This window comes from Oryx dammah, unplaced genomic scaffold, assembly GCF_014754425.2.
Source record: "Oryx dammah isolate SB20612 unplaced genomic scaffold, SCBI_Odam_1.1 HiC_scaffold_12, whole genome shotgun sequence".
NCBI classification, from domain to species: Eukaryota; Metazoa; Chordata; class Mammalia; order Artiodactyla; family Bovidae; genus Oryx; species Oryx dammah.
Window position 1 is genome coordinate 17452747 of NW_024070196.1, and position 19371 is coordinate 17472117.

At 44.9% G+C, this 19371-nt stretch overlaps 1 protein-coding gene and 1 long non-coding RNA gene across 2 annotated transcripts in view; both read left to right on the forward strand.

Annotated features, from left to right (window-relative positions):
* MAML3 (mastermind like transcriptional coactivator 3) overlaps positions 1–19371 on the forward strand; it is a 451078-nt gene that overhangs the window by 103222 nt on the left and 328485 nt on the right. The window lies entirely within an intron of this gene.
* On the forward strand, positions 8506–14059 carry LOC120870917. Its single transcript, XR_005722894.1, has 2 exons — positions 8506–8985; positions 9274–14059. It is a non-coding gene; the product is annotated as an uncharacterized LOC120870917 (long non-coding RNA).

Here is a 19371-nt window from a genome sequence, read left to right on the forward strand (position 1 = left end):
CTAGACCCTGACGAGTCCGGAGTTACAGATGCTGAGGTCAGCCCAAGGAGAAGCTGAAAATGTCCTCATTCAGCTATTAGGAGAGAGAAATGTGTTCAGAGGAGCCCACCCAGTGGAGCAGATTTTGAGAACCTGGTCGCTGATAGGAGATTGTACAGCTGCACCCCGAGCAGTAGGTGTCACTCTAGTCAGTGGCTTATACTGCTCAGAGCTGAAGGGGTTAATTGGGTCTGGTTTATTTGGGTGGATAGAGGTCCATCTGTGTCCTCTGGGCTGCTTGTCCTTGTCTCTAGGGGCCTGGGTTGACACCAGTGAAAGGCTCCAGTCCATGCTGAAAGGCACCATTTTTCTCTAAGAAGGAACGAAAGGCACTCTCCCATCTGTAGTTTCGAGGCTGTTTGATGTGATGGGGTGGGTTGAGTTTACATGGGTAAGGAGGTGAGATAATCCTTCTAAAGTCTGGTGGGGAACCTGGGATGGAGGGGAAGGGAAAATTCTATTAAGAGAAATGAAAGAAGGGACAGCGGAATACATTTCCTTGTTGTTATTGGCCCTGGGCCCTGTTATATCCAGGCAGTGTGAGCTTTCAGAACTTCTATCGGCATCCTTCTCAGAAACTTCCCTTTACCACAAAGGAAGCAAAGCAAAAAAAAAAAAAAAAAACCAACACACCACCTCTCTCTAGCAGAGATGTACTTCTCTTTTGCCACTTACCACTCCAGAAAGTTAATTCTCAAATGCTAAAATGGAATTTAGGATTTAGAAAGAGCTACTGTTGACTAATTAAAAAAAAAATTCCTGGGATTACATAGCCAATTGCTTTTTCAAGTACACCCAATTTTCCTTTTCCTTTTCTAGTAGCACCCTGGTGTGAAAACAAAATAAAACCGAGGAAACCCACTGGACAGTTTTAGATTCCTCTTATCTCTCTCGCTCTCTCTTTTTTTTTTTTTGCCTAGAGAACCCCATCTATCTCCCCACCCACCACCCAGGCAGCACAGTGTCGTTTGTCCTTTTAAAAAAATACATGAAGGCTTTCTGTATATGATTTATATCCAGATACTCATTAAAAATAACTCCTGTCCAGTCTCCGCTCTCCCCGCCCCGTGCCTGCCGGTTGGTTGTAGTTAACACCCCGATTAAGCCTTGCTCCTAATGGTGCAATATGTTAAGCTCAGACTGCTCTCTTTCTCTCCACCCCCTCCCCCCTTTTCTGTCTCCCTCTGAGCTAGTGGCTTGTTTTAAACCATCCGCACGCTCGCAGGAGCCAGGTGGCGTTGCTTCCTGCCTCCCCTGCTCGCTGTTGCTAAGTGAGAGGCACCAGATCACACGTAAAGCTGAACCAATAGCATCCTGACCCCCATAGGCTGGTAAAAGCCGAAGAAAAGAGACTCCCACCGTGTTGTCGGTGGCCGGCGGGTCCTCCTCCCCCTCCTACTCCCCTCCCACCTTTTCTTTTCCAACAGGAAGGGGAGGCGGTGGGGGAGCCGAGCCGGCAGGAGGAAGAAGGAAGAAAAAGGATGGGGGAGGTGAAGCCTCCTATGCCTCGCTGTACTTGAGATAAATGCCATTTTTTCTTTGTGAAGAAAAGGAACGGGCGCTTCTCTTGAGCAATCACAGACGGGCAGTTATGCGGCTTTCTGCCCCCAAACTGCCTGTGTTGTCAAAGCTCACACTCTGAATAAGACGTCCGTCGAACTGAGTATCTGCCCTGCTTCCTCCTCTGTCTCTCCCCCTCTCTTCATCACTGTGAATCTTTTAATCCCGACAGTTTTGCAGATCTTGGCACCCTCTGTTCATTCTTCCTCTTCACCTCTCCATTTCCTTTCTGTCTCCCAGGATTCTCCCAGTCCAGAACGCCTTTACCTCAGTGTACAAGTGAGCAGAGGATATTTTATCAGATCGTCCTAGGGAACAAGCAAGAGAGGAGGAATATTTATAAAGGCAATTAAAAACAAAATCCGCACCCCCCCACCCCTTTAGAATGTCATCGTCTTTGGCAGGGTCTGTACAAGCACAAAGTGAAATGAAAGGCTGCTCTTACCTGGATAACTGCCAGTGGAGACACCCAGAGGTATAGTTGCCAGTATAGAGAGGAGGAAATGACCTTTCTCCTATAATTACCTAGATATTTTGGGTAGCATCAGACCCAAGTTACCTGGGTAATTATGGCTTTGTAGATCTGACCTCAGAACAAAACAGATTCCAGTGAAGTTCTCTGTAGAAATTTTTGCTCTCTTTGGTGATAAGAATGGCAAAGGCATCCATTGCTTTTGCAACCAGGTGAAGTCCAGATACAGGGGGGACTTCCTTTGGTTCTTTTGTCTGATAGGTTCTAATTTCTCCCAACCTTTTGGAGGTGGCTTATTATTTGGGCACTCATGTGCCTTTGGAAAAAATAACCTGTGTTTATTTCTCAGTCAAGAAGAGTGTTGTGGTTTCCTGTAAGCTATTCTTGGATCTGCTTGTGTTTTGGGGGGATATCAAAAGGACGATACTCGTGGTTAAAACTGCCCATTTCCCTCAAGAAATGGTCCTTTCATACTTGAAATACTTTCTGGGCCAGAAATCCAGTCTCCTTATTCAGTATCATACAGAAAAGTGATCATTATCCTCCCACTCCACCTGCTTTTTCCAGCCTTTCTACTAATTTTTGTCTTTGTGTCTTTTTTTTCCTTTGAAACAATGCTAAAATGGTTTCATAAAGGGCAGCATGGGAGATCAGATTAACCAAAAGGGAATTATCAGTGAAAAACCTTCACCAATGCCGAGTAACTGCAATGTTTTTTTCTTTTTAAGAGTTTACCTTTTTCTTATTATCATGATGTAAAAAACAGTCTATACATTCCCACATATCCTATTTAAAGCTACAATTCCTAGATAATCTGCAGACATTATTTCACTCATTTTCAGTCTCCTCCAGGCTTCCCTAGTAGCGCAGAAGGTAAAGCATCTGCCTGCAATGCAGAAGATGGCAGGTTGGGTTTGATCCCTGCGTCGGGAAGATCCCCTGGAGAAAGAAATGGTAACCCACTCCAGTATTCTTACCTGGAGAGTTCCATGGCGGGCTACAGCCCATGGGGTCGCAAAGAGTTGGACACGACTGAGTGACTAACACACACACCAGGTTAAATTAGAACTATTTACAGGTAGCCCAATGCTCAGATCTGAGTGAAACCTTCGTCTTTGTGCCCAGTTTTGGAAGGGAGATACAGTGACAAAATAAAGCTTCAGAAGTGGCCAGAGGTGTTAAAAGGGGGTGGGGGAACAGGCCAGCCTGTCCTGTAGAACTGCCTTGCCCCTCATTTGGTCAGTGAGTTAGTATTGTTAGCTGCTATTCAGTTACTGCTTGCCTGTTTTATGTTCAGTCCTGTGCTGAGAGTTTTGAGCTAGAAACACAGTGCCCTTCAGGTCCATCTTAGTGCCTCCCGCTCTGGGTTGCAGCCCCCTTGGCTTTACCACCTTCATTGTTCAGACGCAGGCGGCATGCTTCAGCCATGTCAACCTGCCAGGGACCAGTGCTTCCGCTTCCTGCCTCCCTCCTCTTTGATCCTGCTCTTCACATCCCTGGGTCCCGCCCACCTCCTGCCTGGAATTCCCTGCCTGAGCCCTTGGAGCACAAATCCCTGTCAGCCGCTCAGTGGTCTCTCCCCAAATCTGCACTTACCTAATGAACTTTCTAGACCTTAGTTGTGACTTCTCTCTGCCCTGGATAACTTTCTGAATATGTCCTCTGTTTTCTCTCCCCTGTGCCTCTGCTTATGCTAGGCTTTCCTTCTGCCTGGCTTCTCTGCCTCCAGTCTCTCCCTGTGAAAATCCGGGCTCTAAAGCTCATCTCAAATACGGTGTCCTCAGTGAACATTTTCACTCTGTGTCTCCCACTCAGACTGTGCCTTCCAGTCCTCTGAACATCACAGCTTCTTTCTTTAGAAGCTCTCCACAATCTGCTTTGAGTTGTCCTTGCTGTATCCTTGATGGTGCCAAGGTCAGCTCAGAGAAGGGCATTAGATACTTTACAATATTGCTCCTCAGCCTCCCTGCAAAGCCACTTCAAATAAATATATAATTACACACTGACTGTGTTGGCTATGCAAACACAGCTTCAAGCTAGTCTCCCAAGTGCCCTTTGCATCCCAATTGCTAACCCTAAATTCCTCTTTTATAGAAATTCTGAAACTGTATCCTTCCCTCTTTATTTTAAGCTTCTCAGGGCTGCAGCTGTGTCTTCATCTTTCCCAAAGCATGTAACGTAAGTGCCCAAAAGGCACTAGAAATACCATCCTTGAATGATCACATCATAAAGCCCAGGAAACCTTAAAGATTAGGTCTGTGACTCTCCAGGTTTTCAAATTATATGTGTAGAAAAGAATGGAATTTCATGTGATTATTTTAAATCAGATTATGAGACAATGAAATTAGGTAAAACAGTTATTGTATTTATTCATCAAGAAAGGGTGGGTGGTGATATAGTAACAAATGGCCCCCAAATCATAGCCTTTGAAGCAACAAAACTTTAATTCTTGCTCATGTTTGTTGTTGGGGCAGGGGCGTGGGGGGAAGAGAGACTCTGTTTATCAGGGACTCATACTTGACAAAACTACTTGCTAGCTCACACCAGTGGTTGTGCCAAAGGAAAGAGAGTTTTCCAGAGGGTTTAACATCAGCAATTTACTGTTCCGGCCCAGAAATGGTACCTGGCACTCTGCTCTCAGTTTATTGGTCAGAACTGCTCACATGATCCCATCTAACCAGAGGAGGGCCAGGAAGTGCAGTTCTGCCCTGTGCCTGAAAAATAGCAAGTTAGAAATACTTGGAAAATAGCGTAAAATAACTCCCACGTTGTATTAGTCACTCAGAGATTTTTGTGGCTCAGTGGAAAAGCATCTGCCTGCCGGTGTAGGAGACTTGGGTTAGATTCCTGGATGGGAAAGATCCCCTGGAGAAGGAAGAGGCTACCCACTCCAGTATTCTTGCCTGGGAAATCCCATGGGCAGAGGAGCCTGGCGGGCTATAGTCCATGGGGTCACAAAAGAGCTGGACACGGCTTAGTGACTGAACACAACAAAGGCTTTTTGAATGACCTTTCTATTTAATGTTGAGCTTGGAAGCATATAGAATATTCACGTAATTCCTCTCCCTTGACGTACAGCCTTCTTTCCCTCACCTGCCAGGACAGATTGCTTTGCTGAACTCTAGAAGGCTTGGGCACAGCTATTAAGGGATAAGTGGTTCTGTTGTCTCAACGTATAAAATGAAGACCTTGCCCATTGTTTATACCTCTTCAGTTACTCTCATCAGTGCTTCAGAGGCTCTTATGATGGGTAAATTATGCTCTAGACACCTATCCAAGGACTGCCCCCAGGTTCCCGTTGAGTGTTGTCACAGTCAGGATCACAGAGAATCGGTACATGCTTTTATCAATTTATTCCAAGAAATTAGAGAGTATACACATTTTACATAATAGCTGTATTGTGTTTCATAGTAAAAAGTTGGAAGCAGCCTAAATATCCGACAGTAGCAGATTAGCTCTGTGAAATCACGGTATATGTAGAAAATGGACTATGTGTCGCCATTCAGATTATATTTTAGAGGAATATTTAATGAGATTGGGAAGATGTTCACAACATATTGATTGCTGGGTTTTAAAAAAGCAGGCATTTGAACAGAACAAAGGGCAGATTCTGCTTTTTAAAAAGGCATTATCCCTGGAAAGAGAAATACTGCGCTGTGAGTGTGACCGGGGCTCATCTTTTTGCAGTAATACTCTGAGTGGTTTATGTGCCTCTTCCCTTGCCTTCTTGTTTTAAGTAAGCAAGAATGACTTTTCTAGCATATAAGGAGATAATGTAAATAACCCTGCCCTCTGACGTGTGTTAATGTCAAGTAACATACATGGTGTTAGTTCTTTCAGCAGAATGAGAAGCCCTCAGCGGAAGGAGGTCGGTGCCAAGACGGAGGTTCAGAAACAGTGCGGATCAGGAGACAGCTTGACGTCAGCTCACACTTGTCCGGGCATCGGCATGTTACCGTTTCTTGCCCTTTCTTCTGCCGAGGCGCCGTATAGATCTTTCGTGGCATTTTGACTTGACATTTCACAGCTGCTGCAAATCCACTAAGCAGGGACGTGCCACTGGCACTTTGAGGCCACTGGTAGCACATGGCTTTGTCAAGGGATGCTATATTTGCTGAGATAGTGAAAAACTGGCATGTATGTATTTGGGGTTGATACAAACTCCCGCGAAACAGGCACCCATTCTAGAAGAACACTTGTAACACTCATTCATCTTGTGTTGTTCACTGTGCTCTAATGCTACAGCTGTCATCCGTTCTCAATGAAGGATTGTCATATTGTCAATCCACAATAATAACGGAACAATTGTCACTCCCCGTGTTGAAGTATTGCCATTGTAATATAATTCAGTTCATATTAACAATGCTTTGATGACAACTCCTTCCCATTCCACCCTTTCAGCCCTCCCTCTCTCCTTTTCTTAACCAGAAGGAAATGTATTTTGACAATATCTCCAGTGTTAACGGTTTTCTGCTTTTAAAACATTTTGGGCCCCATAGCCCTCATTGAAACGTCAGAGAACACACCAGTCTTTTTTTTTTTTTTTTTAATCCGTATAGAACTATCTTGGGATTTGGGATTAGGTTGTGCCTTGCCTAGAAGAACTAAAAGTATTTTTCACCCCTTTGTCTTACTTATTCTTAAGACATTCCCTTGGAAAAAGAACATATATTATGATTCCCAGTTTATAAGGGAGCACAGTTAGAACTCAGCCGTATTCACTTCAGGGTCTACAGTCTTTTCATTAGAAAAGGCTGCTTATTTTTCCAAGTATTAACAGTGATGTCAGGAACTGCTTACATGGTGGAATTAACTACCCTAATGAATTTATATTCGCTGATTTTCCCTAGAGGGGAACTTGGTTCTATGTATGAGTCTTCACCAATTTTCAAGGTACTTTCCTGTCACAATAGACTATTTTAAACTGATTGAGAGTCTTGTCTTTGTTACAGTTTTCCCAAGAGCTAAATCTAGGTGGGCACAGTTGATATGATTAAAATGTACGATGCATACCTGTGAAGCTGTTTCCAGCTACACTGGTGCAATTTTAAGAGAAAAAAAATTTTTTGCTGTGACCGTTGGATGTTTTCACTTTTCTGTTTTTAATTCTTCACTCATCCAAATACTTGCCCCCAAACATGTGACAGAATGTGGGGAGAGGGAGAGAGTTCACAGAAGGAAGGAAGTTGGATGTCAAAAACCACCAGAAATTTTTGTAAGGTCACAAATCCCCCAGATGACTGTTTGGAAAATGTTACAGTATTGTCTTCTGGGGGCCTCTTCCTCAGCATTCTTATAAGCTAAAAATCAGGACTTTTTTCTTTTTTTTTTTTTTAAACCTCTTTTGTTTATCTATTTCAAAAAATCATTTATTTATTTATTTTTGGCTGTGCTGGGTCTTTGCTGTTGAGCAGGCTTTTTCTCTAGTTGTGGCAAGTGGGGGCTACTCTCTAGTTTGGGTGCTCTGACTTACTGCCGTGGTCTCTCTTGTAGTGAAACACAGGCTCTAGGGTGCAAGGGCTTCCATAGTTGGCTTAGTTGCTCTGCAGCAGGTGAGATCTTCCTGGAACAAGGATTGAACCCACATCTTTTGCATTGGCTGGCGGATTCTTTACCTCTGAGCCACCAAGGAAGGCCCCCAAATCAGGACTTTTGAAGCAGCACATTTCTCAAAGGAAACAAAGTTGAAGCTGAGTAAGGAAAAGAATGCTGCATGGGATCTGAAAGTTGACCAGAGCTAAAGGTAAATGAGTCTAGAAATGTCTCCTATTGGCCTCCATAGATGGAGACTCAAGAGATAAAGAGAAGAGGGGTGAAAAGCAGAGTGAAAGGGGAAAACGCATTAAAACACGCGTGTCGTGTTCAAATCGTCATATGCTTAGTGTTCTGGTGGGGCTTGGGACGGTCCAGAATTTGAAGCTTTTATCTCATCGTCCCCATGTCGAGGGAGACCTGTTTATGAGCCTCTCAAGGTCTTCACCATGCAAATGGAGACACCTCAGGGCCGTGAGGTACACGATTGTTGCTCAACAGTGTGGAACAGGAAGTGGATGCCCTGCCGCTAACTGAAACTTCAGACTGTGTGTGAAGTTGTGTGCCCGCTTGGGATGTTGCCAGAGCACAAGGACCCAGCTCTGTTCTCCAGCAGGAAGTGCCGTGGAGCCCACAGGAAGCCCCTCAGTCACTCTTGCGTGAGGCTCTGCCTTGTCGCGCGTTCCTCAAGTACAGGGTCAGACAAGGGAGACGTCAACCTTCCTTCTGACTTTGCCCCTTTGAAAAAGGAGGCCCAGGTCGGGATGGGGATGTGGTGGGGGAGTGTGTGAGGCATGATTTCGGTGACCCATGTTTAGAAGGCAACTGTTTGTGGTACTGACAAGCCCTGCCAGCAGCCATTAAAGCCACAGGTTAGGGACCATTGGCATGACTTTTGCATTCATTCATTCATTCCCTCCCTCCGTCACAAAATGGGTAATAGTGCTGGATCTGTCGTTAGACCACTGGGTTTGAATCCCAGCTCTTCCATTTCCTGGCTGTGTGATTTGGGTGTGCTCCTTACTTGTTACTAGTAAAATGTGAATAATAATAGTTAATAGTATATTAATATAATAATGGGAAGCTCCACTTCCCCGGAGCTTTCTGAGGATTCAGTGAGTTAATATGACCTCGGGTCAGCACCTTTCACTTAGTAAGACCTTGGTCAAGGTTAGCTGTCATATTCATTTATCTCATGAATGAGAGATGTCTACCCACTTAGTCTCACTGAGATATCCTCTAGTTAGAGGTCTCTCATGAAATACCCTCCCTGGATGATGGAATTGCAACATTCCCTTTAAATCCTAGTTTGGTTTTTCTTTGCTTATCTCATTGTCTGAATCATTTTGAAAAATGTTCTCCCATTTTAAACAGTGCTAGAGGTGAGATCCGGAGAAGGCAATGGCACCCCAGTCCAGTATTCTTGCCTGGAAAATCCCATGGACGGAGGAGCCTGGTAGGTTGCAGTCCATGGAGTCTCGAAGAGTCAGACATGACTGAGCGACTTCACTTTCACTTTTCACTTTCATGCATTGGAGAAGGAAATGGCAACCCACTCCAGTGTTCTTGCCGGGAGAATCCCAGGGACGGGGGGGCCTGGTGGACTGCCGTCTCTGGGGTCGCACAGAGTCAGACATGACTGAAGCAACTTAGCAGCAGCAGCAGCAGAGGTGAGATCACACCTTTGATTGTTTGAGGGAAGAGTGATGGATTTAATTCCATTTCTCCAGTTTTGAATAGTTATGTACCTACCTTGCTCCCTCTCCTTCTCTTCTGTTTTTTCTGTTCTCCTTCTTCCTGCCTCTTTTTTTTTTTTTTTTTTTTTATCATCATTCCTACCTCTGCCCCACTTCATGGAACCTAAAGGTGTAGTTCCAAGTAGTAGGTGTATAACCATGTTCATTCATAGTTGGTGCTTCAAGACTTTCTCCCCAGTGTAATTTGCCTCTCTATAATTAAGGTAAGTCAGTATGTATCTATATAGAAATGCTTGCATATTATTGGACATTAACTCCTACCTAAAGAAAATAAAGTCTTATTTTAAACATCAGGAGTATAAAAGTTTAAAAAATATTCAGTGTCATACAACAGTGATTCCATGAAAGTTTCATGGAATGCATTCGGAGGCAAGCAGAACAGATCCAATACTTGCTAAATAGTAATTGTAGTTCTGTTCTCTCGGGGACTTGAGTTGAATTAAATGTATTAGCTCAGATTGTCATAACGTCTCCAGAATGGAAGGAGGGTAATATTTTATGTTTATGTAATAGTGGAAGAAGACTGTTATTATGTATAATATATATATTTGAATCCTATTTAAATCAGTGAAAGGTTCATTCCTGACACTGATTCCCATACTCTGGCAAGATGAGGTCAGCATGAAAGACATAAATATGGCAATTACTCTGTGTGTAGTTTAACATTTGCATTTTTCACCAAATTATGTTGTCCTTTTGTTAAGCACTTTACCCTGTGTATGGTTGGTTGGTTGGTTGTTTTTTTTTTTTTTTTTTGAGGGGGTGGGCATTGGAGTTTCTAATTCCTGTTGAACATCATATTAGATGTCATATGGTACCCAGAGGTTAGAGGAAGGAGGGCTGGACACATTCAGTTCAGTTCAGTCGCTCAGTCATGTCCGACTCTTTGTGACCCCATGAATTGCAGAACGCCGGGCCTCCCTGTCCATCACCAACTCCTGGAGTTCACTCAGACTCACATCCATTGAGTCAGTGATGCCATCTAGCCATCTCATGAGTCTTTTCCAATGAGTCAACTCTTCGCATGACATGGCCAAAGTACTGGAGTTTCAGCTTTAGCATCATTCTTTCCAAAGAAATCCCAGGGCTGATCTCCTTTAGAATGGACTGGTTGGATCTCCTTGCAGTCCAAGGGACTCTCAAGAGTCTTCTCCAACACCACAGTTCAAAAACATCAATTCTTTGGCGCTCAGCTTTCTTCACAGTCCAACTCTCACATCCATACATGACCACTGGGAAAACCACAGCCTTGACTAGACGGACCTTTGTTGGCAAAGTAATGTCTCTGCTTTTCAATATGCTATCTAGGTTGATCATAACTTCTCTTCCAAGGAGTAAGCGTCTTTTAATTTCATGATGTCAGCTGTATTCACCTTGCATGGGAGAGAATGGGGCTCATGAATTGTGCACATTCATGCGGAAGGGCCACCTGAGATGAAGTGCCATCTCTTCCACCTGGAGATGAATTCCTTCTGTGAATTGTATGTAGTGGTTGAGAAGCACACGAGGCATACCTTGCTCTTGGGAGTTTTGAAATGTCTCCCAAGTCAAGATACATTTCTTTGACTCCTATCCACATGTCAGCTCATTCATTCAGATGATTGCAGACGTCTTCAACACCATGATGGTCTAGAAGTGGGAATGAGAAGGCAGCTCTCTCTCCCTCCCCACTCCCTCCCTCTTCTTCTCCCTTGGTTCTTCTCATGTGAGACTCCAGATTCATACTCTGTAGGTTTTCCTGGTGGCTCAGTGGTAAAGAATCCACCTGCATTGCAGGAGATGACGGTTCAATCCCTGGGTCAGGAAGATCCCTGGAGGAGGAAATGGCAACCCATTCCAATATTCTTACCCCACGGACAGAGGAGCCTGGTGGGGTACAGACCATGGGGTTGCAAAAGAAAGAGGACACAACTTGGCGACTAAACGGCAACATTCATACTCTATAAAGAGAGGGAGTCAGAAGTCAGGGGGCGTCCCTCCCTTTGCCCTTCCTGTCCTAAACATTCAGTCTGCACGCGCGTGTGCGTCTCGTGTGCGTCCACCTGTGTCTCCATGTGCTCCCTCTCCCTACTTCTCCTGTTTAGCTTCTGTGAGCGTCTGAGTGTGTTTGTGGTTTCTCTCCGTACCCCAGCAGTGGCAGAAGAGGTTTCCTTTGCTCTCCTGTGTGTCTTCTTTTTCTTTTGGGGGAGGGGGCAGTGTTGGTAGGTGCGACAGTAGAGTTGCTCTGCTGTGAAAAGATAAAAGAGAAGTCTCAGATGCATTTTCTGACAGTGCGTTAGCACTGCAGATCAGAGTAGCTGTTGGTCCTGGGTGTCGGTGACACTGGGCCAATCCAGGGAAGGGGCCCTTTTGTCAAGTTCTTGCCTGACCTTGAGTTCAGGAAGCACTCCTGGGGAGTAGGAAAATCAGAAATGGAAAGTTACGGCAGCCAGCCCACAGTGACAGTGCAGTGTGATGAGTGCAGGGCGGGGGGCCAATCAGAGGAGCAGGTGAAGGAAGCCTCATGGAAGAGGTGACATCACCTCCAAGGTCAGGCCCTGGAGACTCCACGAAGGGGAATGTTTCTGACCAAGGTGTGTTGGGACTCTCAGACCTCTTGAGTGCTCCAGAGTCAAGCTCATCATGAAAGATCACCTGAAACAGGGCCCCTTGGCTAGTGAGCTGCAGGAGTGAGTGGATACACAGATTCTCCCCAGGCAGGTCAGATGTTATGGCATCATCATCCAAAGCTGCAGTGATGCTTTGACAGGTAGCTGTCTCAATCGCACCAGCCCCACCTTGGCTCTGCCTTGGGAATGTAACTCTTCTTTCCATCATGCCCTCAGCCATCATCCTAAAGAAGGTTATGGAATTTACTTTGGTCTAATTTACCACAGCGTGATTCCTATACACACAGAGGTTACCGCAGCTGCCATCCCAGGAGCACCTTCGAAAATAATAGTGGAGCTTGCACCGCGTCAGTTCTTTGTGTTTTGTATGGACTAATTCCTTTACTCCTGATAACAATCCTGAAGGGTAGGTAGTATTATCCCCCGTTTTATAGATTGGGAAACTGAGGTACAGGGTGTGCAGTGCTTGCCCAAGGCCACACATCTAGTTGGTGGCTGAACTGGTGTTAATGGACTCAGATAGTATGGCTTAGAAGTCATTGCTCTAAATACATAGGATTCTTTCTCAGGATACCATGTGAAGTCATTGTGCTTAGCCCTAGGAAGTCCAGGAAGTAAAATGCAAGATCCTTGCCCCCAGCAGAGACAAAAGATGGATATCAAGATATCAGGGTTGTCAGGGGTAGGGCATCTTGCATTTCTGGGAGGATGTTTGTTGGTGGTGGAGTGAGTGTATCTCTACCTTAGGTGCTCTTTACCTGGGTCACCCATATGGAATGGGAGGACAGCGCGAAGGACTCGCCTCCACCTCACCTCTGTATGACCTGGGGGAGGGTCGGCTAAAATTAAAAAAAAAAAAAATCGGAAGCCTTGTGTAGGTTGTATTGTCTTTGATTTACTTGTTTTCAACATTCTTAAATTTTTTATTTAGAGCACTGAGGGGGTACACCTCTGCCAGTCAGCTGTGTGACCTTGGATGAGTCATTTTGTTCCCTGCCTTATCTGTAAAACCAGGGAGTTGGATCAAATTATGTCCAAGGTCGCTTCCAGCTCTGAAGTCTTTTGGTTCTGTGTTTCTCGTGTTTTCGCATAGAGCACTGTTGGCATAGAAGACATCTAGCGCTTCCGAGTGCATTGCCCTCTGATTTTCTTCTTCACCGCATAGAATTTCTGAAGCATCCTGTGATCTTTATTAATCACACAGAGACTGTCATCTTCTCAGACTCCAGTGGAATGGCTAAGGTGCCCTTTGCAGAAGATACCGCGGCTAATGTTCTCATTACTGACTAATTGGCTAAAGAGACTTCTCTCACATTGCATTTAGCCTGATTGATAGTTTTCTATCACCTGATGGGTGGAATGGACAGCCAAACCAATTATCCCCTCAAAGAGAGCCCGATCCGGCAGAGCGGCGCCGCCCTGAGACAAAAGGCCCTTACAGGTGATGTCAAGTCAGGGTGCCTGCCTAGAGTTTGTTAAATGAAATGGTTTTCTGAAAAGTAGTTTGAAATGTCCTGGAATCCATGTGCGTTGGGTCACCCCTAAGCTCACTGGGCCTTGTCTTACTGAAGAAGGGTGAGTTTCTGGGTGTGTTTCAAACCTGGAGAGCTGGGCTGTCTGGTTAGCAGGAAGCTATTGCTGCTTTGCTTTGTGCGGAGGGAGACGGAGCGGCTGTTCAGAACTGAAGCTGCAGGCCTCTCAAGTCATGCCACAGGGAGAGGCGCGCTTACTCAGACACAGCCTTGTAGACACCTGGCATTACTCAGATTTCCTTTTCGGATTCGTTTTCTTTTTATATTGCTCAGGCTATTGAGAGAAAATAACATTCAGGTCACTTGCTTAGTCATTTCAATGGAGGCCGTTTCTTTCTAGCTGATTTATCGAAATCTCTGGTTAAAGCGCCAACTCTGGTTTCAGAACGGAGTGATCTTCATGTGGTAAGGATTCACGTGCAAACTAAGTCAGGAAACTTCTTCCTCACGTTTTAGTCTTATTTAATTTTTGTAAAAAAAAAAAAAAAGCAGAGGGTCAGAAAGCATTTCTAGGACTTCATGGTAAACAGCCTTGATTTTTAAGATGTTCCAGAGGAAGAATAATTGGGGTTCTTAGCACCTCATTTTCCAGGTAATGTACTGAATTGTGTTACCTAATCAGCAGCAGAGTAAGGGATACCAGTGAAATAATCCAATGTCTTCTACTTCGATCTCCCCCCAGGTAGGGCCGCTACGATGTCAACTTCTGCTTGGGACCAACTTGTGCCCATATTGGTATGATATAAAGCTTTGTGGTTGACGCCAGTGTCAGTCCATGTTGGGAAGGAAGATAGTGGGGCTCAGGAGAAGGGCTGTAATTGCAGCATAAAGCACATTGTACGGGCTTCCCTGCTGGCTCAGACGATAAAGAATCTCCCCGCAGTGCAAGAGACCTGGGTTCAACCCTTAGGCCGGGAAGATCCCCAGGAGAAGGGAATGGCACCCCCGTCCAGTACTCTTGCCTGGAGAATTCCATGGACAGAGGAACCTGGCGGGCTACTGTCCATGAGGCTGCAGAGAGTTGGACACGACTGAGGGACTAACACTAGCTCTAGCACGTCGTACTCTTGAGCCTTGTTGCCTTCCATGGCTCTTCTTTGCTGTTTTTTTCCCTTTAAAGCCACTTTATTGAGGTCTGACTGACAGCCTAAAACATTTCTGCATTTAATGTATGCAACTTGCTGAGTTTGGAGGTACACATACACCTATGATATCATCACCACAATCAAGACCTTCAACTTCCCCATCCCCTCCAAAATTTTCCTCCTGCCCCCTTTATTTTTTAAAAGATTAACTTTTTTCCCTCCAAGGTTCGAACACGACATACGATCTACCCTCTTGCAAACAGGTATGCAATTCAGCATTGTTCATTCTAGGCCCCTTGTGCAGTTCATCTTCAGAATTAATTCATCTTGCATATTGAAGCTTTGTAGCCTTAGACTAGCCCCTTCCACATCCCCGTCCCCATTCTTAGATGCTTTAAGATACACACCAAGGGTTTGACTCTCGAGATCAGCTCTAGGGGACCAACTGCCAGGAAAAGAAATGAAAGAGGGGAGCATGATTATTTTTGTAACCTAACAACTTTTAAGTAAATTATCCTTGTGTGACTATTAAAAACGGAGAGGAAGAAAGGCTAGTTCCCTTGGCGTGGGAAGAGGAAGGCTGAAAGTGTGTTTGAGGCAGGAAATGGGACCCGTTCCTTCTCAGCATCTCTGTCCTTCTGCCCAAGGAGATCCTGCTGCTGTGGCTGTCGTGGGATCAGGGGTGTGCCATGCAGTCTTTACTGAACAGTGGAAGGGGCTGAGACCAAGGTGCCATCTTGAAAGGGTCATTGTGTGGCACAGCAGCAGCATAGCCATTTCAAGATGGGTAGGTTTGGAATTCGGAGAAGGCAATGGCAACCCACTCCAGGACTCTTGTCTGGAAACTCCCATGGACGGAGGAGCCTGGTAAGCTACAGTCCATGGGGTTGCTAAGAGTCGGACACGACTGAAGCGACTTAGCAGCAGCAGCAGCAGCAGGTTTGGAATTGCTGTAGCTCTTTCATCCTCCATGTAGTATGCCCTGACAATGCAGCTGCAGTCCATAAATACACACATTCCTGCCTGTTGGGTGACTGAGGTCTCTGCAGCCCTCTCCCTGACTGCTGTATCCACCTGTACTGCAGGCTGCAACCTGGGCAATTGGTAGCTTCTCCTCTTGGCCTCACATTAGCACATGCTGTGGCAGAGTGGGCCTCAAATGCATTAGAAAAACACACACGCTTGGTACTTAATGAAAACCTTGACCGGCAGGGTATGTAAGCAGAAACACTATGAACAGCATAAGGCTATGGTATAGCAAGCCATTTAGAAAAGAAATATGTCCTGATCTGTACTTTCCCTTACAAGCCATTTCCTGTTGGAGATATGATTTGTTTCTGGTTTGAGTTCATCTTCCTCCGTTCCCAGCTCTGCTGTTAGATCTGTGAGCTCCTCAATGAGAAGGACAGCAGGGAAAACCTCTAACAAAAAAATGAACAGCAATGCATAGAAAACAAACTTGCGGTTACCAAAGGGGAATGAGGAGATAAATTAGGAGTTTGAGATGAACAGAGACACAACATGGACCTACCATATAGCGCAGGGGACTGTACTCAAGCTCCCATGACACCCTATAATGAAAACGAATCTGAAAAGGAGCACATGTATGGCAGATACATATTTAACATATATATATTTTCAGAAACATATATCTGAATCACTCTGCTGTACACCTGAAACAAACAACATTGTAGATCAACTACACTTCAATTTAAAAAATAAAAAATAACAGTGGTGAGAATGGGGGAAAGAAAGTAAACGGCAAGTTCTGAAAAGAAATAAACTAAAGGTTTATCCCTCAACCTTAAATGGAACAATTTGGTGTTAAACTTTGTTGTTCTACTGGGCTCCCCTGGTGGCGCAGATGGTAAAGAATCTGTCTACAGTGCAGGAGACCTGGGTTCAATCCCTGGGTCAAGAAGATCTGCTGGAGAAGGGAATGGCAACTCACTCCAGTATTCGTGCCTGGAGAATTCCATGGCCAGAGGAGCCAGGTGGGCTGCAGTCTATGGGATTGCAGAGTTGCACACGACTGAGTGACTAACTCTTTCACTTTATTGTTCTATTAGCATTTTAAGGGAAAGACTTCGTATATTCCCTAGAGGTAAAGACACAGTTTATCTCTTAAAAACTGTATTTTATTAAGTGATGACTTCATTAGTGGTGCTATTAGATAAAAACAGGAAAGAAAACCTGGTCTTGAGTTCAAACTTCAGCTCAGAAAATGACTGTATTGATCTCAATCATTTGGAGCATGGACCCTTCATCTCTGAGGCTTTAACCTTAAATCTTCCTGGACTTATATTGTTGAACAGCTAAACACATTTTGACTTGTTTCTGATAAACTGCCTTCCAGTGGGCTTTGTGAACACTTCCCTGCCTTCTACCCATAAAGAACCCCCACCATTTCTTGATTTGGCTGTATATCATTAAGTGAAATTTCCTGAAATCAGACAAGGAGGGCGTCACCTACAACCAAATAGTATTCATAGCAATGCCTTTTTAAATCTTATTGTTCAGTCGCTAAGTTGTGTCTCACTCTTTGAAACCCCATGGATGGCAGCACTCCAGGCTTTCTTGACCTTCGCTTTCTCCCGGAGCCTGCTCAAACTCATGTCCATTGAGTCGGTGATGCCGTCCAACTGCCTCATCCTCTGTTGTCCCTTTCTCCTCCTGCCTCCAATCTTTCCCAGCATCAGGGTCTTTTCCAATGAATCGGCTCTTCACATCAGGTGGCCAAAGTATTGGAGCTTCAGCTTCGGCATCAGTCCTTCCAATTCAGGGTTGATTCACGGTTGATTTTATTATTAAAATCAGGGTTATTCAGGATTGATTTCCTTTAGGATTGACTGGCTTGATCTTGCTGTCCAGGGGCCTTTCAAGAGTTTTCTCCAGCACCACAATTCAAAAACATCAATTCTTTGGGGCTCAGCTTTCTTTATGGTCCAACTCTCTGGAAAAAACCATAACTTTGACTATACAGACCTTTAAATCCAAAGCAAAACAGAACTTTGTTCAGTTATTGAGTAGTTGAATTCATAGATGTTTGAACATTGAACAATAAAACCTCAACATTTGTAAAGGTTGACTTTTTTGGTCAAAAGTTCCTGTGTAAGTCAAATCACAACCGTATTATCACACATCAGCTGTTCTTCTATAAGGAATGGATTTCTAGTTTGTGGCTTGAGACCAGGCTGTGTTCAGTCCTTTCTCTTCCATGAGGCCACTGGGTAAGAAGCAGGAGCTCTGGCAAGCACATGGAAACTCTGGGTCCCCGCCTGACCTCAGTCATGATGCTTGGCTGGCTTGCCTCTCAGGGTTCTTGTGAAAGGCATCTCACGAACATTCGGGTGCTATACAAAGCTGTTGTTATTTGCACTGGGAGAAGAAGGGCTTTCCAGCTGTTGCAGTGGTAAAGAACTCACCTGCTGAGGCAGGTGATGGAGGTTCAATCGCTGGATCAGGAAGATGCCTCGGAGAAGAGAATGGCAACCCACTCCAGTATTCTTGCCCAGAGAATTCCATGAACAGAGGAGCCTGGTGGGCTGCAATCCTGACTGAGTGCGTGCGTGCATGCACACACACACACTCTCTCTCTCTCTCTCTCTCTCTCTCTCTGTGGGAAGAGCTGTATATAAGGATGACTCTGAGAGACCCATTGTAAGATGATTAGTGATCAAAAAAACAATTTATATTCAGGCAGCTGTGCTTTCAAAAGCAGGTAAATCATTTCATCTGTCTCATGAAGGTTTAAAAATAAGAAGTGTAGAAAGTTTTTGAAGTCTTCTGTCCCTGCGTAACACAGGCAGACACTGTTCCATCTTATGCTCAGTGTCTGGCCAACGCGCCCCACTGACACCTTCTCACCCGTAAATGATTGACTCCTCCTCACGACCCTGCGTGATGGGGCACTCTCATCCTACCCATTTCACATACCTGGAAGTTGACACCAGGAGAGATTAGGTGACTTATCCAGGGTCACAGAGCCAGGAGGCATCAGCGCTGCTTTCAGTCCGGGTCCTCAGTGCTCTTCAGCACTGTGCGGCATTCCTCATACAGTATCTTGCACAAAATAGACCCCCAGTGAGTGTTTGCTCACTGATGGTTGAATGTCATTAGAGACTCAAGGTACCCTGCCAGCGGGACCCAGTCAGCCTTTCCCTCTGACTCATAGTCATAGTCTACCCCTCAAAACCAGTAAAACCTTTTTCGCCCTGTCCTCCACTCTTCCCTGTTACTTATATTTACTCATTCTTTCACTTACTCTTTTGGCAAAAAATGCTTTTGACATTCTCCTCAAGACTAATAATACAAAGTCTGGGAAATAAAGTACTGCATCATCCCTTGTGCGGTGGAGTTCATTGTCAAAAGTGGGTGGCAGAATCCTAAACAGAGTCATCATGGTTCTTTATAGAAAGAAGCAATAATAAAAGCATGATGGTGTCACGAACAGTGTGAACAACGAGGGGAAGGCTTCACAAGGCAGCTGACATTTGGACTGGACTTTAAAATACATAGGAATTTACAGGTAAAGAAATAAGGAAGACAGAGGGAACAGCATGTGGCAAGGCAAGGAACCAAAACTGGAAGGAAATTCAGTTCAGTGGGGAGCACTGAGGCTAGAGGTTTGGGTGAGATTGGGAAGGGCTCTCTCTCTGTGCCACTGGGTTTTAAGTCCATCCTGAAACTTCTGAAATGTCTGATGAACTCGAGGCACTGTATACCTTTCTGAAGTTTTAAGTATAATTGACTTACAATAACACATTAGTTTCAGATGTACAGCAG